The following is a 19,799-nucleotide window of genomic DNA, read 5'->3' on the forward strand; positions in this document are numbered from 1 at the left end:
GAAGTAGACATACCTTAATAAACTATTGCACACAGACTTTCATCCCATAATTTGAAAGTTTTTTGCCAAAACAATCTTTTCTGCATTTGCCCCAAATATACTTATTTCTCCATAACAAAAGTGCACTGCGTGGTAAGGATTGGCAAAAAGGAAGTTAAAGGTACTGTCCCATAGCAAAGAGAGATTTATCACTCTGACTTTGGGCAGACCTTCTGAAGAACATCAGCTAATGTGAAAATATTTTCCCAGATCACATTTTAGTAGTAATTTTATTTATTTTTTATAATAATATTTATTTTCTCAGTATCTTATATACATTATTTGGACTTAAGACAAAGCTTGTCTGTTACCCAGATACGGTAACACTACTAACAGAGTAAAATACCCAGTGAAGAAATGGAAGCAAGGAATATCTTTTATTAAACTTCCCTGAATGGGCTCCAACATAACTTGGGCTGTGGAGAACTGCTACGATACAGATACCAAAATATTAACAGTAATGTTGACATTAAACATCACTGTTCTTTTTAAGTTTTTACTTTTTTAAAAAAAGTGTTTGCAAGATATATAACATCATAGCCATATGCATTCATGCCTGTATATGAAGATTTCAGCAACCGATTTTTGATGAGGATTATAACAACATTGTGGCTTCACTGCTTCTGAATCATACAATTTATCTGAACTCAGAAATCTAACGGTTACAAAGACCTTAAATAGTCTGTAATGATATTTTCTCGCCACTCAGCCTATCCTCCATCCACTGCAAATGCTGCAGTTGTGTCAGAAAACTTCTCACCACTAAGGAAAGGCTGGTGAATATTTTGTTCTAAACTGTCCTCCATACAATCCCATACAGGTAAGACCTTGAAAAAGACTTTCCCTCTCCCTTTCTCCCTTCTTTCTGCCTTCCTGTCCTACAATCTTTCTCTCTTTCTCCCTCTACCCCCCTCACTCCTTGCCCCTCCGCCCTTGCTTCACTCTCTGCCTTTTCCATGTGGTACCATCAGAAAGAAGATTATGTTGAACAGACAGTAACTTATGTTTCCAAAACACAAAATATGTGATATTAAGCAGCTGAGTGTGAGTGTGTGTGCACACATGTCCATGTCCACACTGGATTTATATCAACATTAATTAGTAGAGAGCTTGGTAGCATGCATGGAAAAGGGTCCTTAATTCTACTGATAATGCATAAGAAAAAAATTGAAATGCAATTACTTTTTCCAACACTACATTTGCTTTTCAGTGCTAAATATAAAATTTCTCATGTAGATAGCAGTGACTTGTATTTGTTACAGTGCTAAAGAGAAAGAGCATTGGTAAGAAGTTGTAAGTGTATACCCCAGCACTACCATAGAACTCTGTGCCTTGAAAAATTCTAACATTCCTACATTTTTCTGATTCATCTGTGGATTCCTACCAGAAATGCTTGCTCCTGCTGGGCTGCCTGTACTACAGAGATGCTATTATACGAGATGATATTTTAACAACTTTTTTATCCAAAGACTGGGTAATGTATTGAGAGTGAAGGAAAAAAATGTACAATATAAAAAAGTAAACAGTTTCAATGCTGTTGAGGTGGAACTTCAACTTCTATGTCAGCAATGATTTAGCCCTTTTAATTTCTTCTCATGTGATATGTCATTTTGTACACAATTTTCTCTACTACTTATATAAGCTTTTTTACAAGAAATTGTTTACCTTCAAGCTTGCAACCACACTGTATAAATAAGTATACAAAACAGTAGAGGAAGGATCCCCATAAAAGATTCTATAGGTCAGACAGAGAAGGCTTAGACGTCAGTTTTAGCTATCACAGAATCACAAAACCACAGAATGATTTGATACAGCAGGGACTTTTGAGGATCATCTTCCAGCCCTCTGCCATGAGCAGGAACATCTTTCACTAGACCAAGTTACTCAAAGTCCTGTTCAACCTGACCTTGAACACTTCCAGGGATGGAGCATCCACAGCTTCTCTGGGAAACCTGTGCCAATGTCTCACCATACTCTTCATAAAAACTGTCTTCTTGATGTCCAATCTAAACCTATTACCTTTCAGTTTAAAACCATTCTCCCTTGCCTTGTCAGTACAGGTGTCTCTCTGTCTTTCTTATACACCCACCCATGCCCCACCCCCTTTAAATATTGAAAGGCTGCAACAAGGTCTTCCTGGAACCTTCTCTTCTCCAGGCTGAACAATCCCAACTCTCTCAGCCTTCCTTCAGGGAAGGGGTTTTGCAAGCCTCTGAACTGTGAAGTAAAGCAATCTGAAATTTCCAAATATAAATGATCAAGATTGTAATAAGGCTGATGTGAAGCTAGAGGCATCTTTATGATAAGCAGGAGGTATTTGATAAGATACTAGATCAACCAGCCTGAGAGCTGCCGAAACATATTTTGCATGCATCTCTTCACCACAAGAATGCTTCAGTTTCTCTAAGGAGGTACACAGCTGGTATAAAACACTGTGGCTGTGCTATTTTTTTTCCCCATACTGTGAATTATGTCACTATCAGTTCAGCTTAGTTAGGTTATTTTCTTCCAATCACTGTCAAAAACATGCACTTTATTTAAAGAATTATCTTTCAGGTGACTTTTTTGTTTTTAATTAATATTGAAAGACAGTATCATTTGTCTGAAATACAAAGTTTAAAACAGAAAAGCATTTAGTGCTCATAACTCTGAAATTTCATGACCCATATCACAGAAATATTTGTATCATCTGATAAAAGGCTAAGGCTTGGAAATTCTGCTACCAGATGTGCATACATTTTTTATATATACATTTGCCATATAGGTAGTGATAGCCTGGAGTTAAACTGTAATCTCTGCCAGCTGACTGAACTTCACAAGGCTGAAAATTGAAAAATGAAAACTTCTCTTCTGTGACAACAACAAAAAAAAGCAATTATAATTTCTGCCCACACCATATTTTACATAAATCTCATTATGGCATCTGGACAGCTATTACTCTGGTTATTCAACAACCTTGATGAGCTCTCTTTTTAAAGAGGATCTAGCAGCTATTTTTAGTATAGCACAAAAACACATTTTCAGTACGCAATTTTAATGTGTTGCTGTAATTCCTTTCAAACTTTTAGTACAAATCACTAAAAACATGTGAGCCGTGGGTCTCATCCAAAACCAATTTTAGTTAATGGAAAGAATCTTTCTGACTCTAATGGGCTTGGATCCATCCTTTTGTCATTTGGGTAAGTTGCTAAATTCACCCCTTTTCCAAGAGTTTTGGAAAAAGAAAGTGTTTTCAAGACTGGGTCTGCATTTTATGTTGTTTTGTTTTGGTTTACTTCAAGGATGAATAAAAAAGTATCTTTCTGGGGAAATCTAGTGAGTTTATTTTCAGTTTCATTAGTATTTGTAAAGGTGATAAAGACATTCAATGAGTTTGTGCAGGTTTTTGTTTATACACATATGCACAGAGTAGTACATACAAAACCTCAAGTGCACACATACATATGCTTTGCCTAAATATTATATGAATAAAAACAATCTGTGTTCTGTTTGCCTCTAATGAATGAAAAGTTTTTACATTTATTTTTATAAATATAATTATTTTATAATAAGTTTATAAATATATTAAATTTATTTGTATAATATAAAAGAATGCTTAATCTTAATCACATTAGATATCCAGGCTATCAATCTACAGTTAAGATAAAATTGTTTTATAATTATGATCCTATATCTATTACCGTGAACATAATTAACTCAGATCTCATGTACAGAGGGACAGGATACTAAAAATTAAAAAATAAAAAAACATAATTCACTGTGGTTCCTGGATAAGAACACCTATTTGAAACTTGGCAGAAACTCATTTGTTTTGCAAGCTTTATCTCAAAATGAGAAAGAAAACAGCACAGTCCCTCCGAGGTAGTTAAAAAGGTGTTTTGACAGTGCAGCATATGCAGCCAAACCCTGCCAATGGCTGTCAAGTCAACATATGCCCAGTGTTTCCTTGGTACAAACTGTTCTTGGCAACTGTAGGGGATGTTATTGCTATCAGAACCATTTCATATTTATGACCTTCCTTATTTTAAAGTGCAAGTAGAACTGGTGAGTGATATTGAAGAATAAATATCAAGATTGTGTTTGCAAGAATCTAGAATTGGTCTCTTCATTTCAATTACTCCTATGAGAAGCATGCACAGTAATGGACTGGTTAGCCCTATTTCAGGGGCTCTTCCACATTAGGCTACTGCCAAGGTTACCACTCCAGACGATGTGCTAGAAAATGAGAAGGGAATAAGGTCTGTCTCTCAGAGAACAGCATAATTAAAGAATGAAAAATTTAACTAGGAGGTAAAAATGTCTGGACACTGCAAGGGTAGAGCAGCATCTTCTACCTAATGGAAAGGTCTAGATGATACTAAGATAGATTGAAAGGGTGTTAGCTGTCAATATCCCTCCTGCATTCACTGACTTCTGTCGAGAAAAAGTAAGCATTACAGCTGACTTTCAGCATCTACATGGGTTCAGCACCGACAGTCTAAATGTATGCGTGTGAAATATATACATGCTAAGCACATTCATGACCCAAATGGAGGATTGATTTTGCAGTAATAACTACCAGCTAAGAAACTTCACAGTACTTTTTGATAATATTCCTGTACTAAGTGTGCGAAAATTCATAGACTGCTCTTGCAGATTTCTACACCCATGAAGAACATAAGGCTGCCTCATGAACTGACAGGCACCGCAAACTAGAGTCAAACTGACCTTTATGCTCCAGGTATGAGCTTTTTTTCATTTACTGAGTTTGTTATGGATGTAGAACTTGCCACTTCTACTGAAACATGATATCACTTTGTGCAAAAGTACGCTGATATTCATCAGGCAAACAGCAAAGTAAAAAAAAAAAAAAAAAAAAAAATCAATTTATATGTAATCTCTCTCCAGGAAGAAAGTGTCACTGAATTTTGTCTGTTCTGCTGCATATATCTGTGGCTGTTAAGCAATTACCTTATTTACAGTGTTGGAGTTTTCATTGATCTGGTTAATAATTAGTACTTAAGCCAGCTCTTTGATTTAGTGCCAGCTGTCCAAAAAAAAGAAAAAAAAAAAGAAAAAAAAAGATAACTTACAGCAGAAGTAGAGACTCTTTATTATGCTACCTGGTGATAGGTTATGTACCCCTAAGCAAGCAGGAGACACAAAGAAAAATGACCTCAGTGGGTGATTTGTATTTTTCTTGGAATGTGTTTGCATATTCTGCAGATGGTAGGGGAAAAAAACAGCCAGCACATGCTGATAAGTCTGCTGGAATGATATTACTGTTATTCAGATGGGCAGATAAAATGTTGGCCCTACACACTAAACAGGGATTTTTTCTGTATTGTGATCCTGTGTGTCTTTGTGGCATTCAATTACTTTATTCCATGTTTGACAGATATGTTGTCTTATATGTAGTTAAATTTGTCAGAATGTGCGTGTCTCTTTAAGAAATATTACTTTTCTATTATAAGCTACTTTTCCTTAGTAGCATCTCCTGGACCCTCCAAGATCCATCTTAGAAGTATGGGGGGTGGGGTGGGTTTGCGGGGGGTGGAGGGGAAGACACACTTACAGTTTCAATTATGATAAATATTCAGATAAAAAACCCAATGGATTTAGTTTTAATGACACAAGTAGAAGTTCTTCAATGTGAATACAACTGGCAATCAAATGTTCTTAAGACCTGGTGAGATCTCAGGTCTTTTCTTTTTCATATCTTTTTTTTTAATATCACATCATCAAAGATCAGTAAGTTAGGATAGACTTTGGGAAGTATCTAGAGCAACCTCCTGCTCAAAGGAGGTGTTCCAATGTAGTCCTGCATTCCAGTTATCTGAATTTTAACTGTACCACACAAATGGTTGTGTGGACTACCTCTTGAGAAAACCATTAAAACTTTTGTGTAACAAAGTCAAGATTTGAGAAGGTGTCTGTATAGTGCCACAGAAATAACAGGGAGGACTCAGCTTAATTTTTGTGAAAGACACCTAATGGCCCTCCCCTTGAACCATGACTTTTCATCCATCCTCAGCTTTTAGAAGGCAGCTCTTTTTCCCTTATATCACATCACCCTCCACACTATTGCCCAGAAATCAGGTGTAATAGAATAGGTTCATGCTCTAGCAGAAAACTATCCTGTTTATTTCCCCCACATTCTTTATTTTTTCCCAGACATTAATTTATACTACTTAAACTTTGAGGGTTTAAACAATAATTGTAACTTTTCTGTTGCATTTTTTCATTAGTTTGGATTGACATACTTCTACCGCCATATTTTTAAAGGTTTTTGAAAGACCCATACTCTGCTGAACAGCTATTTATATAACAGAACCATTAGAAATTTGACAAACATCTGCTTTGTTTAGTGTCCAAGTCCTTGACTTCAAGCAATTTCTAAATATTTGACTCTGATGAAAGCTTCAAAAGACTGTATTCATCTCCTTACTTCATGGGATGTATGTGTGATATTATTCAATATGTGTGGTAGGACAATGGCATTTTACACTGCATGAAGTAGTGACTGGCCTACCTCATATACCACAGCAGGTCAAGCAGGTCATCAGTTTTGTTTGACACCAATTTACTATGAAGGAAAACAGACTATATGGATCAGATAGAAAAATTAATAAGGATACACTGTTTCTAATGTCTGACAACATTACAAATTCATTATCTTCAGTACCTTTACTGTTTGTGTATTATATACTCTACACTGTAAAGACTACAGCTTAAAACAGTGAAAATAACTTTTATAAATAAAAGTTTGGTAAAGGAAGAGTAATATTTAAGTTGGATCACAAAAAGCAAGTGCTCTGTGTTATATGATTAAAAAAGTTAGGTATGTATATCCTGTATTTTTATAGCAATACAACACCAGAAATGAAATATATATGTACAGCTAGAAATAGAATCCTTGTCTTTTAGAAGTGCTCAGATATTGCTGGAACTACAATTGGTTTTGGGGAAATGTAATTATGTAACATAAATAATTAAATACTATAAAATGCCTAAATAGCACATTTATTATTCTAAATTTATGTAAATTCATACATTATTGTTATACAAAATAAGAGAGATTTTTCTCATTCTCTTTTTTTAAAAAAAAGATATATATGATACTGTGAATTAAAAAGTACCAAAAGAAGCATTTAGTTATCCTTCTGTAAGGACTTAGGGGTTGAAGCAGTAATTTTTTACCCTATAGATGAAACAATTCTTTTTAAAAGTACAGATTTAATAAATCTTATTAGAGATCTGCTGAAAACTTAAAGGGGATTTAACAAGCACTGCACATAAAAGTGAGTCTTTATTTGTTGTAGTTAAAAATAAAGCATCTGCCATTGGTTTTCTAGCAAGAAGATCTTCCAAATAACCATTGGAGACAATTTAAGAAAAATCCAGTCTGTCATTCATTGCTGTTTAAATCGATTTATAGATGCTATTATCATGAGAACTAATTAATGAGTACATTTTCTTAAAATCGGCATCAGTGGCAGGCATCCAAGAATATGTTTAAAATGTGATTGCTGAGGGTACACCTTTGCTATTTTGAACATTTTATATACAACTAAGGTAAAAGGTTTCTCATCCAAAAAAATACTGCGAATGATTCATGTGTTTTATGGCTGTTTATTTTGGGAAATATTGCCTGCAAATCTTCAATGAATCATGCACTGGTTAACAATGTACTCTTTTTAGAATACAAAAGGTCTGCTACACAACTCCATAAATAAAACAGCTGCCTACAATCTGGAATGAATGATGACATGGCAGCCCCACAATGCTGAATAGAGTTATTAACTCCCAACCACTTAACAGCAGTAGTATTCACAGAAACAAAAATCAAACAAAAACAAAAGTTAAAGCCTCTGAGGAGATCCTGTAAGTTATTCTCTAGTTAAAACAAACTCAAAAAAATCTGCTAATAAGATATACTCCCTGGAGCTTACTTTGCATCTCTCTTTTGCTAATGCATGATGCTCCTCATCTGAAGTTGCAGCACTCCATGATGTTGAAAACCTGGATAAACAACCCAAAAATTCCCTTAATCTCATTTATTCCTTAATGTCTGTAGCAACACTGCTAGGATTTTCAGACTATGCTCTGAAATTTAAGAATCCATTTCCTCCTCAATCCCACTTTTTATGTTTTTGTGGATATGGTACCCAGGTTTTTTTCCTGTTATTTTTTTTTTCTGTCTCTTTATAAAACACCTCTTCCTCAACAGTCAGAGAAGCAAATAATCTTCAGTACTGTTATAATGTTCTAATTCAATGAGTTCTTACCTTCACCTGCATACTCTCAAAGTGCCTTTCAGCAGACTGTTAAGCAATATGACAAGACAGGATTCCTGTGCTCAGAGAAACTGTTTCTTACATCAACATCATCATCATCATCATCATCATCATCATCATCATTTATAGGTAGTACAATTTTACCACCTGCTCACCCTGTTCTGAGAAAGTTCAGAATGGAAAGACATTTTTCCAAATTTAGCTGAATAAGGTGTGAACGACACCAGTGAAAGCCAATTATTAGGCTATAGTCCATCCCACTTAATTTACATAATCAAGTGAAATATCAACAGTAGACTTCCTTGGGTGAGACCGTCGAACAAGTAAAGTTAATTTTGCAGCAAGTACACAAACATCAGCTGCAAGTAAAGAAAGATGAATTTACATTTACATTTAAATGTCAAAAGTGTTGAGCAGATTACTTTGCAGTTTCTAATACTTAATTTAAATCTATACAGTAGTAATTCCTCTTAAATTTCTGGGAGGAAAAGGATTACCTTGGACACTGGAAATTCTCAAGGTTGGGTGAGGGAACCTGGAGGCTGGTAGGAAATTAAAAGGGTAATAGGGAAGAATGATTTAAGGTTAAGTAATCCAAAACTGGATATATTTTTCTAAGGGGGCGTGGGGTGGGGAGGAAAGTAACATAGTGTCAAACTGATTTCAGTTAAGATAGTCTGAAAGACTTCATTGCATGTAGAAGTGACTTGTGTTAAATCAAGACTAATATATCACTCATTAATTCCTTAATTGTGGAAGTTTTTGGAAGAGTAAGGCTATTAGTTATGCAAGTAGGAATGTCAAGTGAGTTCTGAATATATTTGTTTAGGAAGATAAATCTTTTTTTCTCCTAATGTTTCCTTTGTGGGATCTTTAAAGGATACTGTACCCTGTTAGAAAGTAAGACTCATTTCAGTAATATAATTCTTACATGGATTCTGGTAACTCAAGGTTAATATTGACAGACCCAAGAGAGATTTACTATTCATTTCAGAAAGGACAGCATGTTATTCTTGGGTTTTAGGTGTAAATTTTAAATATTTCATGAGTATTTGAGCTCATGAAGAGCCTGACACACATAATTCTTTGAGTTCTGTCAGTGTAAAGAAAAAATTAAATTAATCACGTTGTTTGATGTTCAAAGCTATAGAATAAAGCAGAATACTGTAAAAGTTGTCTAAACTGCATTACACAATGAGAATTCAAATTTAATTTTAAGAAAAAGAAGAAACTATTAAAGAAGTTGTACCAAGATTTAAAAAAAAAAAAAAAAAGTCAAATAGCAGAAAAGAGAGACAAAAAAAGCAAAAGACAGTTTAGCACTGTTTCGAATAGCTGCAATGCTTGCACAAGAAGATGATTCATACTTTGGTCAGGACCCCAAAATTAATTTAACACATAGTGACACAGCATTGTCATTCTAAATGTTTAAGCACCTGCATCTGAAAGTACAGGAAATGAACACTTACGTATGTACCTGGGTTTCAAGTGTATTCCCAAGAAAATATATTAGATGCAAGGAAAAAGACTCATAGAAACATGATTCCAGTCTGCTAGAAAATCTGGGGTAAGGAGACCCACTGTCACCCCTGTTATGTACACCACTGAGCAGTGATGGCAGCATGTTACTTTTCTGGTGAAGTGTTGGGAGATAGAGTGGTTGCCCCATGACCAGTTAGGCATGAATGGGAGACAGAGAGGCAGTTGACCTAATAATATTCATGTTAGGTGACCTTAGTTATTGCAATGTCACATTTCTGTTTTGATTTCATCATCATACCTATTGTCTTGCTGGTCATGTCTATCTTACGTAAACTTTGCACCAGATTCTAAGTATTTTTTTTTTTCCTTGTAAGTGATTATTTGAAAATAGCTGCTCAAATTCTCTTCTGGCTGGTATTTCCAGCTGGAAGGTGTGAACAGTTTTAGCAAATCTTTTCAATTTATTAATAAACCCTGTCTTTATTGCTTATTTTCATTTTTGTTTTATTATTTATTCTATGCCAGTATTCCCTCAGCCTAGCTTACAAACTGTATAACAGCCAGAGAAATGCTGAACTCAAAACACATAAATGTGAAGGATTAAAGGTTTGTGTCCCCACAGATCATGAACTCATTTTAGAAAACGTTAGAGTAAGCTCGTGTTTGCAGATTTTGGCTGCTTGAAGAAGCTTAACAGGGACAGCAAGGGCAAGAGCCAGAAAGAAGCTGGAGACCAGTTTAGAAGTGCTCCTAGAAATGTCTTTACTGGTTACAACTCTCCATCAGGGTCTCACAGGACAAATTTATGAATAAATTATTGTAATGAACTGGCAAAAATCTGTAGTGTTGGATTAGTTTCATTAATACTGAAAATGTCTTTATTAGCCCAAGAGTGGATCGCATTCAAAATCAAATGAGTGCCATCAGAGCCTTACTTTTTGTGGAGATTCAAGAATAGTCACCTTATTTTCTGACAATGGGTTCTGTAATACTGATACTTTCTTTATATGGGTGTTATTTAAACGGTATCTGTTGAGTGTAAAACGGTGATGTATGTATATTGTAAGACTTGGCTTTACTGTACTGTGGGTCTTATTGTGAGGATGTTTGTTACCCTGTTTAGCTGAGGGAAGCAATTATTCCTGATAATATCTACCTCTCTAGTAAAATGACAAATAACTTTTAGGCATATATGTAAGACTGGAGAAATAAATACTTCCGTTTTGTACTTGTCAAAGCCCTGAGGGCACCAACAGCTCTGAGTGTCCCTGCTTAGCCCCCAGTGGGGCTCCCCCCCACTGCCCAGGGCCCTGTTTTAGCCAGCATGGGGCTGTCAGTCCCTGCCCCAGCCATTCTGCAGGAATGTGGGTCTCCCAGCCCGTCTAAAGTGCCAGCAAAGGCATTGCTCTCTGTGCTGGTTTCTGCAGCCTTCTCTGTATATTGTGTGTGTATGTGTCTAGTGGCAATACACATTCAGCCTTGCTGCTGTAGGACCTAGGGAAAGGAAACTGCAGCAGCGTGGCTGGATGGGACTGGAGCCAAAGAAACCCCCTTGGCTTGAGGAATGACCGACCCTGGCTCCAGTGGGGCTGGAAGGAATAATCCCGTGTCCCTAAAGACCACTGCATCCAGCTTCACTTGACAGAGCTGATGCCTTACCTTCACCCATATCATGTTGCTCTCCTGACTTCACATATGCATTTTAATTTCTGATTTGTTGCACTATTTGCATGGTTGGTACAAATGGCTGGAAATTCAATATTTTGTTGACAAAAGTGCTCAGTGGTGGAAGATCTTTTACCATGACCTGTTTCACCTGTGCTTCCTGCTTTGTTGCTTCTAGCCATTTGCAGGCTTCCCTGCAGCCCTGAGACTTTACACACTCCTCCAAGATATTATGACATGTTTTAATGTTGAAATTTTTCTTTGTACTGTAAAAGGCAATATCTAGGAAATCAAGAAAAATATCTTCATTTCAGAGAACTCATCTTCCAAGCTTTCAAAATGCAAACTTATTTGGTATCTTGTGAACACTTGCAAGTCCAAGACCTGGTTTCACATTTCTATTGATGAAATATTATTTTTTTTTCTTTAGCAGTATGCTGCCATCAGGCAGGAGATATTCCAGTCTGTCTTCAGCTTCACGGGGGCCAATGCTGTTGAATTTTAAAAAGCTGAATGTGCTGAGTTTTTTTCTTACTGCATCGAGTTCATAAAAGAGACCTAAAAATCTTTCCTCATTGCAAAAGTCAACATGGTATCTTTGTAGGAAACCACTACTGCCTCTGGCTGATAGCAGCCTTGAAATAGCATCTGCCAGAGCCATTAAGGTTGAGAGAGACCCTCACTGACCAATCCATGTCTAGCCCTAAGTCATCCTCAGGCTCAGGGGAGCAAGATGGGGGCTGACTGTGGCAGGAAAGGCATTCTGACCCATCATCTAAATGGCTTTTGAAGACTTTTATTGAAGTTTCTTTATGTAACATGTACCAAACATGGGCCAACACAGAGAGCACTGAACAATTTTCTCACGCAGCACTATGCCATGACAGTTTCAGGTAGATATCCAAATACATACCCAGAAATATTGACCTCAACTGCCAATTATCTCAGTAGCATCCAGCTAACTTCCCTATATTCCACATGCACAGTATTACTTCCTCTTGGTAGCTTTCCAGTTGCTTTACGTGTTACTCAGACTCATCCAAGGGTGAATGAGATATGAGGTATTCCTGGTATCCCTGCCAAGGGCTTACTTTCCTTGCAGAAAATTCAGATAGTCCTGAGATATACCTCTTCCTGATCACAAGTTTTCTCAAATGTGTCCTTACATAAATTCAGACCAAACATTGGAAGTCAGTGTAGGAGTTGCATGACCACTACCCATTGCCTGCTGGATGTGCAGAAGGCAAGTGGGAGTATCTTATTGGAAAGCACTGACAGGAATGAGATTACTGGAGCACAGTGTTGACACAGTTGTCTGACTCTAAACAGACTTTGAGGCCTTCACAAGAAAAAAATGTGGTGGGCTTGACTTCAGCAGGCATTTGTACTCTGCTATGGCAAACAGTATAGGCAGTAACAAACATGGTCACACTCACTTATATCAGGCATTGAATAAAGTGATTTTCAGCAAGAGTACAGCCAGCAACTTGCAGTGACTGTAACTTATAACTGTTTCTTTGAAACTAATTTTTGCTAGGCTTACATGTAAACAGAAAAACATTTGCCTGATACAAATCTTGCAAAACACAAATGACAAAGAAATAAAGAGGCTTTTTACTGGTTTCCAGATGACTTTTCATTTCATTCTGTCTGAAAGGAATACAGTTTCCAGGAATACTTAGTTGTTAAATGTATTGGTACAAAAAGAGCTTTTGTGAGATGCCTTTCCTTCAAAGACAGGTAGGGAATCTTCTACATTAAGTTATCAGCTCTTTTTGTGCTGTTGTTGTTGTTGGGTTTTTTAATATGTTTTTCATTCCAGCCTAAATTCTGCAATATTCTGCATTAGTATTTTGCTGGTTTTGAAGATATTATAAATAATAAAAACTAGAATTGCAGTATGAAAAAGTTGAGCAGGAGTGTTTATGCAATATAGTTATGATATTGTATTTTTTCCCTTTCCTTTTTCTTTATTCCAGTGCTGATGATAGCTTTGCATGTCTAGTGTGGTTCATTTGCAGTTAGATGAAGCACTGCCAAATGATCCTGCTGCAGTCATATAAAACTTATGCAATAAACATTTGAGCATCTTTATCCCTTTTCTTTTTTCACATTAGCCTATTGCTTAGCTTTTTAAATACCCAGAAACACTTTCATCTGATGACATTGCACAGTTAGTGTCACAAAAGAAAACAGAAATATATTAGAATCTTTGCCTGCAAAACCCAACATATTGGCAAATAGTCAGTGTTCATTTTTATATATTAAATTTTCTTTGATGCCATGAATTTCACTGTTTCCTGACTTCTATTAAAAATGCATAAACTTTCTGATTAGTTTATCACAATGTGGAACCAAACAACTGGGTATGACAAAATGTAATTTTGCTGCAGAAGAGCCATTCCCTTGATACAGTGGCTGGGATCACCCAGTCAAAGCCAGAGTAAAGGTTAGGAAATACATCACAGTCAGTATGGCAGGAAGCATTTGATAAACCCACAAATAACCTTATCCTTCCAATGATTTCAAAATGGGAGGGAGGGAAAGAAAGAAATTGAAACAGAAAGCTTGTTCAGAGCATGAAAGCTACTTTCAAGAAGCATTCTTTTTTTCACTTTTCTGCATCAATGCTTCTCAGTTATTAATTTTTTCTGCTTAATGAATGCAGACTTTCTGTAGGAAAAGAGAAACAAATAAGACTTTCCAAGATGAAAATTCCTTGATGCTTTGAGTTAAAAATAATTAAACTCTAAACCACAGATTTCCTATGCGTATACAGATAGTGACATATATGAATTGATTTTGATTGCACTAGCAGTGAGGTAAACCAAATAACCATAATGGTAAAAAATACTTTCCTTGGTTAAATAAAATGCTGCCAATAATAACACTACAGATCTTAAATACTATATTTGCAGTCCCACTGAGAAAGAAAATGAGTTTTCACACTTACATGTAAGAAATATGATCTTGTGTAGGACAAAGCTTGAGTTATGGGACATAGCAAGAGACAGTGTGGTTCTGCTGGCCAGAGGAATGTAGGAATAACACTATAGATTTAGGTAGAAATTACTGATGGTCAGCTGAGTGGCACAAGACTATTTGGACTGAAGAGTCAAAGATCAGATGTCATGCTAGCCATGTTGCTCCCTTCTCTGTTGTTGACTGCAGATTTTTAGTCACAATAGCCAAGTAACTAACCCTGAATCAGATGGCATTCTTATTGCTTAAAATCTATGTTTTTAAAAATATATACTGCAAAATATATTTGTTTCATGGTATACATTGGTTAACATTGCTTTATGGATCAGGGGCCTTAAAGGGGAGATCTTAAAGAAGAGATCTTGTACTTTTTTGGTCATTTTAATTAGTTTCTCAACCTTAATTTTAGCATCACCATTGCAGTAACACAGAGCTTTGCTTTTAATTATATCAAAACTTAGAAATTTCATCAGATGGCCATAAAACACAAATACTGTTGCATGTGACTTATTTCCCAAAGTAGTAATAGTGTTTGTTTCTCTCTGAGTCGCAAAAATAATATTACAGAGGACATAATGAATAATTCAAGAAGTCTGATTTAACACCAGGATTATTTCTGGCATCCAGTATCTGTGAATAGCATATTAATAGCATATACCAATTTTTATGATTGAATGATAGAAATAATGAACTGGCAATGAGCCTTTGTAATTCCTGGCCAAAAATGTGTTCTGTTCTCTAAGTCTAATAAATTTTATGTGTAAGATTAAGCAATTCAGTGACTTGGATTGCAGGCTAAAACACTGGCTTTTGCTTTATTTTCAACTGCTGTGTGAATTTACATGAGACTCATGACTGGTTATCATGATGGCCATAAGGAAGTAAAACATTCCTTATTTTATAATTATGCACCATGTAAATGTAAAGTATATATATGTCATAAAAATGTTATGTGACATTCAGAAACATGGTATGAATCCTGTAGCAGAAATAAAGCAATATTCTGGCCTTTGTCTTCCCCAGGTTTGACAGGTAGGACTCAAGACTTTCAGAGCTGGTTCAAGTTTATCAGCAGTATGAATAACAGAAGAGACTACCAGTAGAGGACCCCTGGAAAACAAGATTTGCTGTTGCTATTTTTCCTTCATTCCACACCATAACATCCTTCCTTGGCAGTAGCCAGCCTGGCTTTTCCTCCTGTACAGCGGGAGGAGAAACCATCTCTGTTCTGCTGGTGAGTGCCAGCATGGTGCCCGGAGTAACTCTTTTCGTGTGTCCAGATCTGAAGACAGTTTGAGAAGAAAGCCGACATTCCTTAAACCCATTAACTGCACCATATGCATTTCTTTTTAAAATCATCTCTCAGCCATATGTACTACAGTCCCGAAATAGGGTTACAAATGCAGAGCTAAATCTTTTCAAAATGTTATAAATATTCCTACTAAACTCTACAGCAAATACAAACAAGAACGCAGCAGAAGAGATCAGTAGATGCAAATAGCTGCTCCTAATCAGTAAGCTGTTCTTGCATTTAATTGTATATCCAAGTAAGGACCAAACCAGGACCAGGACAAATTTAGGACCCCCTGTATGGTTAGCATTTTTTGATGTCAGATTATATCTGGATCTGTACTAGGGTGAATTTCCGCAGTAATTTTTGCCTGTTAAAGAAAGAAACAAAGACTGCAGGATAGTCAAACAGACCTGCCTCTGAAGAATTAAGAAAGCCAGAAAGAAAATTTTAAAACTTTCAGCCTATGTATACAGTTTATTTTTTACTTCATGTAACTAACAGAAAGCCATTTCTGTGCTAATCTGTTCATCAGGTGCAGTTTGTTTAGACCAGAACAGAAGCCTGTTCAGTTAGTTATCCTCACCATTACTGTAATTATCATTAGAAATAATAAGATTCTATCCCTATGCTGAGACCATACTTACATGTGCACACAGTGCCCTCAAGAAAGAAATAATAAGTTAACAGGAAATAATTATTTAATATTATAATTTGTATAGGGACATAGCAGTTAATGCTTAAATGTGTGAAGATGATGAGTCTCAACTACGTGTCATATCAAATCTATAAATTAATTATTACTTGTTATGCTTCTCTACTCCTCCATCAAGCCTAGTATAATTTAGGGAATATGCATGACTATTTTCCATTAAAGCAGTAATTCATGAGGTAGATCTGAGGCATTCAGTAGTGTAGCCAATTCATTTACCCCAGTCCTTAAATACAGGCCATGTCTCATACCTCTCAGGTCTCTCATTGATCTCACCCCCAGCCACTATGCTCCCCGGAAACAATTCTAAAAAGCATGAAGTGAAATGTACAGCATTACTGCTGTTTGCCATAGTTCACTGAAAAGGAACAAATAATAATAGAGAATTTCTTTAGAGGTGTTATGTAGTTCCCATGCTAAACAATATTGTTTTTAAGATGTATGTACAACTGGGCAAAGTGTGACATATGTTTTATAATCACTGCAAAACAGAAAATTCCTTTATGTGAAGGTAAACTGGTTTCTTTCTCATCTTTCCTATCCATGGCTGATATGAAAGGTTGCTTCTTGGCAATGCTGTGAATCCAGAGTAAGTGAAAATAGAAATTGTCCACATGTCCATTAGCCGATATCTAAAAGAGTTTTATAATTTTTTTATTATTTTGATAGTTCTCCAAATAAGAAACTAAACACATGTGGTAGAGATCAAGTGTAACTATACCTAAAAGAGTTTACTATCTTTAATCCCCAAATGCCCAAATATTTGAATGATGGGAAAATTTAAATACACAGCAGAAATCTTGTCTGAAGTTGGGCTTAGCATTGATTCCCACCTCTGTGAAACCTTTTTCTAGTCCATTTTCCTCTGAACTTGATTTCTGTTCCACCATACACAGATAAATAACTGCTTTCATCCACAGCAAACTAGTCTTGCTGAGCACAACTATGGATGAAATTATTCTATATTTTCTCTCAGCTATGCAAGGAAATCATGACTCTAAATAGAAAATATCTCTCATTTTCAGATTTGTCCATTTGATTGATGCTTTTATGTTACTTTTTGCTGTTTATCATGTTCTGTCATGGTTACTGTAAACATTAGAAATTTGTCTTCTAAAAGCTGTTTGGAAATCAGAAGGCATTATGTGCTTAAGTATATTTTTACTTATGGGGAAAAGCCACGGAAGAACAACAGAAGAAAAAAAAACAACACACCACCAGCATATCTGAACTTGAAGAATCTACTGCTGTGGACAATTTCTTATTGTTGAAAGCACAAAGCAGTAGAATTTTTTTTTTTTTTTTTTTTTTTTTTGGTTATGCAACTGAAATTTTACCTGTCTTGTTTTAGCAAATAGGGTGGAAATTGTTATTCTACCCTGGCCAGTCCATGGACTTTCCAGTGGACATTCATATTGCAAGCTAAATTTAATTTGCCTATGACAGACTGGATCCCCATTCTTCCTTGTGAGAAATCTCCTATAAAAATAACAGCTGTAAGTGTAAGTGCAGTACCTTAAAACTTATACCTGTAAAGTCCAGCAATGTGCACAACAATACACATATAAAATCTTCAGAACTCAACTTTAATTTCCCTGGTTTTCTCAAAGATTGCAAGGGCCACTCTTCTTTAATATGAGATCCTTTTTTATTTTCTTCTAAATCACAGCTCTCTTCACTTTCTCAAATTGCTAATTGATTCTTACATTTCTTTTACAGCTGCAATTGCTTTTTGCCACTTTACACAACTCCATCCAAGCCAAGAATCCAGCCAATCTATCCTCCCACTTGGAAGTAAGAATCCAAAAGGGATGAGAATAGCAAGCCTTTGCTACAAGATATGTTCAGTTTGTATTGAAAATACTTCCCAAACGGAGACATAGACGTCACTGTGCTACTTCTACTAGTATGTAGCCTGATTCTTACCTTCGTACATTTCTGCACACTCAAAAAGCTGAAGACTGATTTTTGGCACTTAGTACTGGACTGCAAAAAGTTCAGGAATACAACCATATATTATACAATATTATACATATTATAAAATGCGTCATTAGTCTTCATTGTTATTATTACTATTTTAATACTATGAGAGAAATATCTATGTTACACAGACATTCTATGCCACTATATCATTACTAAGAATATTAAGGTACCTCTAAAGTAAACTGTAAAAGGTCATTTTTCACATCACATTCATTTCTCAATATTTTAGCAAGTGCGTTTTGAGCTCATGTTGCCATTCCCCAAAACATCCACACAGGAGATGTAAAACATTCCAGTATATCTGGTTGTTGCTACCAGATGCTCTGTGTGGGAAACGTAGAATGTTATTTAATACTTCCTCAGAGATGGCAAACAGATGGTTTAATGCACTCTTGAAATGTTTGTGCTTGAGATCCAATTATTTTTGTTCAGTTAACTGTCAACTTTCAGGGTAGAATGATGTAACATTCCTCATCTTAGGGCCATAGACTGTAGCAGTCTAACATATAAACACTGTTATACAGCTTGTTTAAGATTTTAACTTTCCCTACCCAGCAACTCTTTCTTACAGAACTCTTGAAGTTTTCTTTTTTAATTGTATGCTAAACAGCTATAGTTGCTGATACTTCCAACTTAATGCCTTTGGATGATGCTTATATTAAGAGCAACTTGATAAACCTACCATTTTATCAAACTGCCCCTGAACACAGCTCCTGACAGAGCTGAAGGCTTTCCCTGAGCATTTTGTGTGGCATGTCCTATGGTATTTCCCCTTCAGTTCATCAGCGTGAGTTTGGTCTTGCACCTGAAACATCGTTCAGATGCTTGGTCTCCACTCACTGCTTTACCAAGTGCTCTGACAAGCCATTTCTGGTGAGTGGTCTGCTGCCTGCATTGTTTGTGAGACCCAGCCGGTGACATCCAGCCAGCTGACTGAGCTGTCAGCCTGTGTGACACCCACTGGTACCGCAAATCGTGGTGACACAGGCAGTGACATGTATGAGCTTGCAGTAAGGAAGCATGCAGGGTTTTGAATCTGACAGCTTCTTTGAACAATGATTTTAATAGTAACCAGTTTCTGGTTTTATAAAGTCAATAGTCAATAACAACATATTTCTGAGTATGAGTTTTCTTTGCCAATAACACGAGGAATTTTCCTCATGCCATCACTTTGTCCTTTGTACAGCCACCTTATTGATTTTATGACGTTTCATTTAGATGAGAATTTTTGTGTTTCTTTTCATAAAATACAACAGTATATGCATAGATGCATAGAATTAAAAATTCAGAATTATATGTATAATATTATTGATATGTTAATTGCATGCCAAGACTATGCAAATAGCAAAGTTCATAGGCTATATTTGAT

The 19,799-nt window shown here is 36.0% G+C and overlaps 1 long non-coding RNA gene across 2 annotated transcripts; it reads left to right on the forward strand.

Annotated features, from left to right (window-relative positions):
• The first annotated feature begins 753 nt into the window (after positions 1-753).
• Positions 754-18,969, forward strand: LOC114013005 (uncharacterized). 2 transcript variants are annotated; one of them, XR_003555825.2, is made up of 6 exons: positions 754-859; positions 3,108-3,218; positions 4,675-4,759; positions 13,120-13,202; positions 15,477-15,678; positions 18,167-18,969. It is a non-coding gene; the product is annotated as an uncharacterized LOC114013005 (long non-coding RNA). The 2 variants fall into 2 exon arrangements; XR_008747052.1 differs by lacking the exon at positions 13,120-13,202.
• The last annotated feature ends 830 nt before the right edge of the window (positions 18,970-19,799 follow it).

The sequence above is a fragment of the Falco peregrinus genome, chromosome 4, assembly GCF_023634155.1.
Source record: "Falco peregrinus isolate bFalPer1 chromosome 4, bFalPer1.pri, whole genome shotgun sequence".
Classification (NCBI taxonomy): Eukaryota; Metazoa; Chordata; class Aves; order Falconiformes; family Falconidae; genus Falco; species Falco peregrinus.